This window comes from Salvelinus namaycush, unplaced genomic scaffold, assembly GCF_016432855.1.
Source record: "Salvelinus namaycush isolate Seneca unplaced genomic scaffold, SaNama_1.0 Scaffold14, whole genome shotgun sequence".
Taxonomy (NCBI): Eukaryota; Metazoa; Chordata; class Actinopteri; order Salmoniformes; family Salmonidae; genus Salvelinus; species Salvelinus namaycush.
In genome coordinates this window covers 703,698-715,137 of record NW_024058119.1, presented here as the reverse complement: position 1 = coordinate 715,137, position 11,440 = coordinate 703,698, and the positions used below count along the sequence as shown (strand labels likewise).

The window sequence follows — 11,440 nt, the reverse complement described above, 5'->3', positions numbered from 1 at the left end:
GGTACAGGTTAGTCGAGGTAATTTATACATGTAGGTCGGGGTGAAGTGACATTTCATAGATAATAAACAGCAAGTAGCAGCAGTGTACAAAACAAATGGAGGGTCAATGTAAATAGTCCAGGTGGCCATTTGATTAATTGTTCAGCAGCCTTATGGCTTATGGGGGTAGAAGCTGTTAAGGAGCCTTTTGGTTCTAGACTTGGTGCTCCGGTACCGCTTGACATGCGGGAGCAGAGAAAACAGTCTATGACTTTGGTGACTGGAGCATCTGACAATTTTTGGGGCTTTCTTTATAATTGTCCTGGATGGCAGGTTGCTTGGCCCCAGTGATGTTCACTACCCTCTGTAGTGCATTACGGTCAGATTCCGAGCAGTTGCCATACCAGGCGGTGATGCAACCGGTCAGGATGCTCTCGATGGTGCAGCTGTAGGTCTTTTTGAGGATCTGGAGACCCATGCCAAATCTTTTCAGTCTCCTGAGGTGGAAAAGTTGTTGTCGTGCCCTCTTCACGACTGTCTCGGTGTGTTTGGACCATGATAATTAGTTGGTGATGTCTTCAAGACTGTCTCTCACCTAAAAAAACTATCTTGACCTGTGTGCACCTACGTTCTAAACTGTCAGTCATAGGCTAGGTTGTAGCAATCTCACGATGGGTATAGGGAAAATTCTAGTATCATGTAGTAGCCTAAACCTATTGCTGTTACATTGAACAGGGTGAATGGAATATGAATGACAGTTATCCAATATGCTGTAATAGAATTAAGGCCATGCTCATGAAAAAACTAATCGTTCTGCCTCATCTTAAACACCACTGTTTGGGTGGTGGATGATTCTTGGTACACATGGGAAACCGTTGAGCTGGAAAACCCCAGCAGCGTTGCAGTTCTTGACACGAACCGGCGCCTGGGACCTACTCCATCCCCCGTTCAAAGACACTTAAATATTTTGTCTTCCCCATTCACCGTCTGAATGGCACACATACACAACCCATGTCTCATTTGTCTCAAGGCCTAAAATGCCTTATTTAACCTGTCTCCTCCCCTTCATCTACACTGATTGAAGGGGATTTAACTAGTGACATCAATAAGGGATCATAGCTTCCAGCCCCAACTAACACACCTGTCTCCAATAATCACCTAATCTTAATCTTCAGTTTAGAATGCAGTTTGAATAATCAGCTGTGTTTGCTAGCGATGGAGAAAAAGTGTGACACAAATCAGGCCCCCGAGGACTGGAGTTGCCCACCCCTGGTTTACAGGATGATTGGTTTCTTAAAGAGTGTAGCTTTAAGGGAATAGTACCGTCACATCTAGATAAAAACGAATGTGAAAAATGAACAGAGCAAATGTTTATTTAAACACTACCTATTCATAGAAGTATGTATTCATCATTTACAATATATCAGCTTATTGTTAAATTATTATGACGTTTTTTCCAATACAGAAAGTGTAGTAACTGTTGTTTCCAAACTGCGTTACCAACTCCAGCCAGCAGATGGCGATATGCGTCTTTCAGGTGTTGATTCTTGCGTGACGTATAATGGACTGGACGGGACGCTTCTTCAGGAACAACAACACGGCTACTCTTTCAAACACCTCGGTAGCTTGCTAGCCAACATAAAACTGAAAGATTGACGCTTTAGACCATGTTAATGTACATTAGCTAATCTCAGTGTTTTAAACACATTTCAGTTGACGTATCAACTGGTTAACTTTAACATAATTTGCTTGTTCAATTTGCAAAGTTGTTAAACATTGATACTGAGCCTAGCGCTAGGCTAGTCGCTAATTCTAACATCCCAGACCATGAGCTCACTAAACTACTCCTCCCCTGTTAAAGAAGAAGAGGTCTGCTGTATGCAGAAAGAAGCTCTGAGGCTGAACATTGTCGTGAAAGAAGAAGAGGATGTTATAGAGGAAACAGAGGAAGAATCTTTTAGAGAGGAAGAGGATGCTATCTCAGTAGAGGTGAAGAAGGAAGACGTTTTGGGAGTGAAAGAGGAGGAGACAGAATATCATATTAACACCAGTGAGTACTGTCTTAAACACAGAGTCACACACTATGCCGTTGTTGAACTAATGTGTGGTTTTTAAGGGGCATTCTACTGAAGTTCTACACTTGAATATGTTGTTCAGTACTGTAGGAATTGTTAAAGGGGCCATCTGCCTTTGTTAGTTTTAATCTGCCATTGGTACATATATTTTGGGGACTTTTAAATTAGATTTATTAAATTATCCATGTGGTCTACATTAAAGTGCATCTCATCTAGTATAACAGGCTTTTAAAATGCAATGTTGGAGCATAATTTATACTTAAAATATCAAAGGGATGCAAAAGGCACCCATTTAGTGGAACGACCCTTTAACATTTGCATTTTAGGCCCTGTTTAGAGAGATTAATGCCTCTTGTAAGACCCTATGATTATAATAGACGGTCGTAAGTTCACTATCTATTTGATGTTCTGATTAACACAGGAGAGAGACATGACTATCCTGGATCCTCTGGGGAGCCTCAACAACATCCTGATGCTGATGAGGAAGAGAAGAGTCTCTCCAGATCAGAACACCAGATGGTACAGCTTGGTCTGGTCTAACATACAGCTTGCTTTATCAGGGTCTGGGCTGGGTTTCTGTAAAGCACTTCATGTCAGCGGTGACATAAGCATCCATAATGATATGTGTCCCCTCTTTATGGTTACCAGGACAACGCTAGCCCTTCCTCCCTCCCGGAGTCCCCGTGTCATGCCTCTCCGGGTAGCACCTTACTGCTGGGTATGAAGAGGTTGTCTGTGCTGCTGGTGGACTGCAGGAAAACAACGGGGCTGAGTGGAACTGTGAGAGGAGGAGAAGAGAAGAAAGGATCACATTTGACTCAACAAAGTAAGTGCTGTAGTTTAGTTTGAACCAACACAATAGATCTGCCCACTATTATCTGTTACCAGGACAACCAGCAGAGTTCTGTTAGTTGACAGGAAGATATACTGGTATCTGTTAACAGGACAACCAGCAGAGTTCTGTTAGTTGACAGGAAGATAGACTGGTATCTGTTACCAGGACAACCGGCAGAGTTCTGTTAGTTGACATGAAGATAGACTGGTATCTGTTACCAGGACAACCAGCAGAGTTCTGTTAGTTGACAGGAAGATAGACTGGTGGATATGGATGTTATGAATATCATAACACTGAAAAAGGATTCTGCCAATGAAAACAAAGAAACCAATAGACCATATAAAACCTTAATGAAAGGTAGCTTTAGAGAGAAAGTTTCAAGATGATCCGATGTAAGGTGCATGTTTTACAAAACCTTTTCCTTAAAACATTATGGATGTTACATTGTCTGTCCCAGTCAACCCCCCCCCCCCCCCCCCCCCCCCTATCTTTACAAGACTGTAGAACACACAAACTAAACTCCAGACACTTCAATGTGGTCTGTATTGCTTCATTAACATCTGATCTACACAACTTGTTAAAGATGGCAAATATATATTATAAAACCAGCTCCTTTTTTTGTCTTGACCTCTGTCTCTGTAATGGACAAAGTTCATTTCATTTCCTACTTTAACAGGTCAAATAAAGCCTGAACTCCAACATATTGACCTTAAAGAACATGGTTCATTTGGAAATGACTAACTTTATTAATAAAATGTGTAACTGACGCCAGTGTGCTTCTAACAGTTTAGTTTCCTCCACTGTCCCCATTCCGGGCTCAAACCAGTGATCCTCTGCTTCTCAACACACGTGACCGCTCTCCTTGAGAATAAACTATATTCAGAGTTCTAGAGCCACACACTCACTATAGCACAATAATTACTATAGCACAGTGTATTTAACAGATGGTGAGATCAGAAACAAATCAGTCTCTTTGTTGCTCTGTTTCAGAGCTACTCTGCTTTCTGATGAAGGAAAGCCTTTTCAACTATAAATGTATATTTGGCTGCCATTTAGGCTGCAACAACTATACAGTGGAACACCCCCTGATCTGTTGTTTTATGAAGGGTCACCTACGCCCAGTACCCAAACAGCTAGTCCCATCCTGGGATTTTTATGTTTTGCTTGAGGCCATTTCTGCTGTTGGAGCCGCTGGAAATAATAGAAATTAGATTTATCTTGTTTAAAACTGCTTTACTTTAGCCATTATATCCGTATAATGAGTTACACCCCCAATACCTTCATGAGGTTCTATAGTAGCAAGGATCTGACACCTCCGGGGGGCTTGATGGCTCAATCCACCAGAGGTATGGCTACAACATAGGCATTGTTCAAAGGCATCTCTGTTCAAGAGATCTGTAATGCAGCATGTTGTGGTGATGTACCTTCATGAGGTTCTACTGACTGGACATCACTACACATACGGTGAGTAGAGTGGGGACCTCTGAGGGATGATCCTGTCTAGACTTGGCATCGGTGAGTATGTGAGCTCTATTGTAGTTGACTATATCCCCAAAGTGAGAGACTAACGAGTCATTGAAATAGAACTGAAGGTTACCTAACAGAACCCTGATTCTATGATATTCACCAGTTTCCCTAACAGAACCCTGATTCTATGATATTCACCAGGTTACCTAACAGAACCCTGATTCTATGATATTCACCAGGTTACCTAACAGAACCCTGATTCTATGATATTCACCAGGTTACCTAACAGAACCCCGATTCTATGATATTCACCAGGTTACCTAACAGAACCCCGATTCTATGATATTCACCAGGTTACCTAACAGAACCCTGATTCTATGATATTCACCAGGTTACCTAACAGAACCCTGATTCTATAATATTCACCAGGTTACCTAACAGAACCCTGATTCTATGATATTCACCAGGTTACCTAACAGAACCCTGATTCTATGATATTCACCAGGTTACCTAACAGAACCCTGATTCTATGATATTCACCAGGTTACCTAACAGAACCCTGATTCTATGATATTCACCAGGTTACCTAACAGAACCCTGATTCTATGATATTCACCAGGTTACCTTTCACACATGGAAGACGGGAGCGACTATGTCCCTGATATAGGAAGTGGTCTGCTATTGGCCGTTGCTATCGGAGAGTACAGTGCCTCCTGAAAGTATTCAGACCCCTTTACTTTTTTCCACATTTTGTTGCATTACAGCCTTTTTCTAAAAACACAATACCCCATACTGACAAAGCAAAAACATTTTTGTTTGATAATTTTGCTAATTTATCAAAAAATACAAAACTGAAATATTATATTTACTTAAGTATTCAGACCCTATACTCAGAACTCTGTTCAAGTAGCAGGTTCTGCTCTGGAGCAGGTTTTCATCAAAGATCTCTCTTAAAGGAGGACTGTAGCATCTAATGATGAAACATTATGGAGTCTTAAAGGAGGACTGGGATGGGAAAGGAAAGGGGATATCTAGTCAGTCACAACTGAATCCATTCACCCTAAATGTGTCTTCCGCATTGAACCCAACCCCTCTGAATCAGAGTGGTGCGGGGGCTGCCTTAATCGACGTCCACGTTATCGGCGCCCGGGGAGCAGTTGTTGGGGGTTAACTGCCTTGCTCAAGGGTAGAACGGCAGCTTTTTTCTACCTTGGGGGGCGTGCGGATTCGAACCAGCGACTTCTCGCTTAATGGCCCAACAATCTTAATCTCTAGTCTACAAATGTCACAAATGTTCCAACTTCAATTCATTATTTCTCAATGATGCTTTAAAACCTCTCTAGGGGGTGTGGGACGCTACCGTCCCACCTGGCCAACATCCAGTGAAATTACAGAGCGCCAAATTCCAAAACAGAAATACTCATTATAAAAATTCATGAAACATACAAGTGTTATACATCGGTTTAAAGATTAAGTTCTTGTTCATCCAACCACGGTGTCAGATTTCAAAAAATACTTTACGGCGAAAGCAAACCATGCGATTATCTGAGAACAGCGCCCAGCAGACAAATCATAACAAACAGTAACCAGCCATGTAGACGAGTAACATAAGTCAGAAATAGCAGATTACTTTGGGCACGCTTTTCATCCAAAATTCCGAATGCTGCCCCCTACCCTAGTGAGGTTAAAGGAGAAGTTTACCCAAAATCCAGAAACTCTGAAGTGATTCCATACATTGAAACTAGTCCAGTGGATATTTTCCCTCTCCCCCTCTCTCTCCCTGTAGTGCTGTCCTGAAACAGCTGCAAAACGTGACTCGTGACGTTGCTGGATGCGGGCCTCACTCTGCTGCTTTGCCAGTTTTTTATTGTATTACAGCCATGGCCTTTGGTTTTCACCTGGAATTGTTTATTTATGTCTGAGAAAAAAAACACTTTTCAACCCATAAAATGTATATAAATATGATGATGTCTTAGTGAATTCATGACATGTGACTGAACAAGCCTTTTCATACTTCATAACATGGCTACATACAGTGCCTTCGGAAAGTATTCAGACCCCTTGACTTTTCCATATTTTGTTACGTTACAGCCTGATTCAATCTACACACAAATACCCCTTAAACCTGTCTAGGACATGCGTTCCGATAGCGGAACCCCTCGACAACATTCCGCGGGAAATTCAAAAATATTTTTTGAAATATGTAACTTTCACACATTAACAAGTCCAAGACAGCAAATGAAAGATAAACATCTTGTTAATACATTTTAGAACAATGCTGAAATGTAACAAAATTTGGAAAAGGTGAAGGGGTCTGAATACTTAACGAATGCACTGTGTGTGTGTGTGTGTGTGTGTGTGTGTGTGTGTGTATATAGTGAACCAAAATATAAACAACAATTTCAATGATTTACAGTTCATATAAGTCAGTCATTGTAAATAAATAAATGAGGCCCTAATCTATTGACTTTACATAACTGGGCAGGGGTGCAGCCATTGGTGGGCCCTGGAGGGCATACGCCCACCCATTGCGGAGCCAGGCCCAGCCAATCAGAATGAGTTTTTCCCCACAAAAGGGCTTCATTTACAAAGAGAAATACAACTCGGGTGGCTGGTCTCAGACGATGTGGAGGTCCTGGCCTGTTGTTGTTACATGTGGTCTGTGGTTGTGAGGCCAGTTGGATGTACTGCCAAATTCTCTAAAACAACGTTGGAGGAGGCTTCTGGAAGAGAATTTAACATTCAATTATCTGGTAACAGCTCCAGTGGATATTCCTGCAGTCAGCATGCCAATTGCACGCTCCCTCAAAACTTGAGACATCTGTGGCATTGTGTTGTGTGACAGAACTGCACATTTTAGTGGCCTTTTATTCTCCCCAGCACAAGGTGCACCTGTGTAATGATCATGCTGTTTAATCAGCTTGATATGCCACACCTGTCAGGTGGATGGATTATCTTGGCAAAGAATAAATGTTAACTAACAGGGATGTAAAACATTCTGCAATCTTTTTTTTCAGCTCATGAAATATCCAACACTTTACATGTTGCGTTTATATTTTTGTTTATTGAAGTTACTCTCAGTTTTAGGAACATCTTGCCAAATATTTCACTTTATTTTTTACTTTACCCAAAATATCACATCAGCGATAGTCAAAATGTTGAAAATCTGTGAACGTCTAAATAAGAAATTGGGCCATTTAAACAGCATGTGTCGAACCCTTTCGACAACGGGGAGATTTTACGGATGTGCTTTGTGTCTTCGACGTAAAAATAAGTTTTGGACTTCCACTTAAAATTACTTATATACTTATTTCATGTTTAAGGAAGTGTGTAAAGTTGTGGCCAAACGTTTTGAGAATGACACAAATATGAAATTTCACAGTCTGCTGCCTCAGTTTGTATGATGGCAATTTGCATATACTCCAGAATGTTATGAAGAGTGATCAGATGAGTTGTAATTAATTGCAAAGTCCCTCTTTGCCATGCAAATAAACTGAATCCCCCCCAAAACTGGAAGCTTCAAAGGAGGGTGGTGCTTGGAATCATTGTTCTTCCTCTGTCACCCATGGTTACCTGCAAGGAAACACGTGCCGTCATCCTTGCTTTGCACAAAAAAGGCTTCACAGGCAAGGATATTGCTGCCAGTAAGATTGCACCTAAATCAACCATTTATCAGATCATCAAGAACTTCAAGGAGAGCGGTTCAATTGTTGTGAAGAAGGCTTCAGAGCAGTTTAATTGTTGTGAAGAAGGCTTCAGGGAACCCAAGAAAGTCCAGCATGTGCCAGGACCGTCTCCTAAAGTTGATTTAGCAGCGGGATCAGGGCACCACCAGTACAGAGCTTGCTCAGGAATGGCAGCAGGCAGGTGTGAGTGCATCTGCACACAGACTGATATTCTGCAAAGGATACAGGGATTGGACTGCTGAGGACTGGGGTAAAGTCATTTTCTCTGATGAATCTCCTTTTCGATTGTTTGGGGCATCTGGAAAAAAGCTTGTCCGGAGAAGACAAGGTGAGCGCTTCCATCAGTCCTGTGTCATGCCAACGGTAAAGCATCCTGAGACCATTCATGTGTGGGGTTGCTTTCAGCCAAGGGTGTGGGCTCACTCACAATGTTGCCTAAGAACACAGCCATGAATAAGGAATGCCACCAACAAATCCTCCGAGAGCAACTTCTCCCAACCATCCAGTAACAGTTCGGTGACGAACAATGTCTTTTCCAGCATGATGTAGCACCTTGCCATAAGGCAAACGTGATAAGTGGCTCGGGGAACAAAACATCAATATTTTGGGTCCATGGCCAGGAATCTCCCCAGACCTTAATCCCATTGAGAACTTGTGGTCAATCCTCAATAGGCGGGTGGACAAACAAAAACCCACAAATTCTGACAAACTCCAAGCATTGATTATGCAAGAATGGGCTACCATCAGCCAGGATGTTTTAGCCCAGAAGTTAATTGACACCAGGGTGGATTGCAGAGGTCTTGAAAAAGAAGGTCAACACTGCAAATATTGACTCTTTGCATCAACTTCATGTCATTGCCAATAAAAGCCTTTGACACTTATGAAATGCTTGTAATTATACTTCAGTATTTCATAGTAACATCTGACAAAAATATCTGAAGACACTGAAGCAGCAAACTTTGTGGAAATTAATATTTGTGTCATTCTCAAAACTTTTGGCCACGACTGTAGGTCGCATTCTGTATCATACAGCTATGAAAGTTATATATTTAGAACCACCTGCTCGATTGGAATTAAGCGACATCTGTGTATTGAGTGTCCAAGAACGGTTTAGTTTTTTGTGTTCTGACTTGTAAAACAGAATGAATAAATAAGTAATGTAAACATTATCAGTAATTACCAGGAAACTCTACAACATTTGTTTTAAAATCACACCAAGATTGTTAAAACTGGCCTTAGCTTATTGAGCGATCTGATTAGGATTTACCCTCGTAGCAAGGCCTATTTATCATGTGGAGGTTTCATTCAGATCTCTTTTTTTTAAACACACTGTCTTTGGCAGGAGAAAGACCAGACTCAGAGGAACCAGAGCCAGGGACGTCCAAACCAACAAGAAGACACCAGTGTTCCCACTGTGGAAAGTGTTTTAACCAGTCAAGGGACCTGTACCGACATGAGAGAATACACACAGAGGAGAAATCTTACCAATGCTTGCAGTGTGGAAAGAGTTTTAACCAGTCAGGGGATCTGAAAAAACATGAGAGAATACACACAGGGGAGAAGCCTTACCACTGCTCCCAGTGTGGAAAGAGTTTTAACCAGTTAAGGAACCTGAAAGCTCATGAGATAATACACACAGGGGAGAAGCCTTACCACTGCTCCCAGTGTGGAAAGAGTTTTAACCATTTAAGGACCCTGAAAGCTCATGAGAGAATACACACAGGGGAGAAGCCTTACCACTGCTCCCAGTGTGGCAAATGTTTTAACAAGTTAGGGAACCTGAAACAACACAAGAGAATACACACAGGGGAGAAGCCTTACCAATGCTCCCAGTGTGGAAAGTTTTTCAGCCAGTCAGGGGATCTGAAAAAACATGAGATAATACACACAGTGGAGAAGCCTTACCACTGCTCCCAGTGTGGAAAGTGTTTCAACCGGTCAGGGCATCTGAAACAACATGAGAGAATACACACAGGGGAGAAGCCTTACCACTGCTCCCAATGTGGAACGAGTTATAACCATTTAAGGAACTTTAAAGTTAATGAGATAATACACACAGGGGAGAAGCCTAGTGTGGAAAAAGTTTTAACCAATTAAGCAGCCTGAAAAAACATGAGAGAATACATACAGTTGAAAAGCCTTACCACTGCTCAGAGTGTGGAAAGTGTTTCCCCGGTCAGGGGATCTGAAAAAACACAAGAAAATACACACAGGGGAGAAGCCTTACCACTGCTCCCAGTGTGGAAAGTGTTTTAGCCGGTCAGGGAACCTGAAAGAACACATGAGACTGCACATAGAGGAGAAGGCTTACAAAAGCTCAGACTGTGGGAAAACCATATGAAATTGCTTCTTGCAATTATTGATAAACATGTACCTGTTAAGAAACTGATTGTTAGAACTGTTAAGGCTCCATGGATTGATGAAGAATTTAAAAACTGTGTGTTTGAAAGAGTTGGGGCAAAAGGAGTGGCTAATAAGTCTGGCTGCACATCTGGCTGGCTTACGTACTGCAAATGGAGAAATGATGTGACCAAACTCAACAAAATAATACACTTTATTAGGAAGCCAAGATCAATGATATAAAGAATGATGGGGAAAAAATGAAAAAAATCATAATGAAAGAAAAGCAGTGCAAGTATTGAATGTTGTAAAGTTAGTGTGGGAGAGGTGGAAAAATTGTTATCGATCAATAATGACATTGACAACTTAGATGGGAAGCTACTGAGGACAGTAGCTGACTCTAATAGCCACTCCTATCGGTCATAATTTTAATCTGAGCCTAGAGGAAAGTCTTTGTCCTCAGGCCTGGAGGGAAGCCAAAGTAGTTCCACTACCCAAGAGTGGTAAAGTGGCCTTTACTGGTTCTAACAGCAGACCTATAAGCTTGCTGCCAGCTCTTAGCAAACTGTTGGGAAAAATTGTGTTTGACCAAATACAATGATATTTCTCTGTAAACAAATTAACAACAGACTTTCAGCATGCTTATAGAGAAGGGCACTCAACATGTGCTGCACTGACACAAATGACTAATCATTGGTTGAGAGAAATTGATAACAAGAAGATTGTGGGAGCTCTATTGTTAGATTTCAATGCAGCCTTTGATATTATTGACCATAACCTCTTGTTGAAAAAACGTATGTGCTATGGCTTTTCAACCTTTGCCATAATATGGATTCAGAGCTATCTATCTACTAGAACTCAGAGGGTTTTTAATGGAAGCTTCTCTAATGTCAAACATATAAAGTGTAATGTACCTCAGGGCAGCTCTCTAGGCCCTCTACTCTTTTCTATTCTTACCAATGACCTGCCACTGGCATTAAACAAAGCATGTGTGTCCATGTATGCTGATTATTCAACCATATACGCATCAGCAACCACAGCTAATGATGTCACTGAAA

The 11,440-nt window shown here is 41.5% G+C and overlaps 1 pseudogene; it reads left to right on the top strand.

The window, feature by feature from the left end:
- The first annotated feature begins 4,989 nt into the window (after nucleotides 1-4,989).
- Nucleotides 4,990-11,440, top strand: part of LOC120036626 — a 30,349-nt pseudogene continuing 23,898 nt past the window's right edge.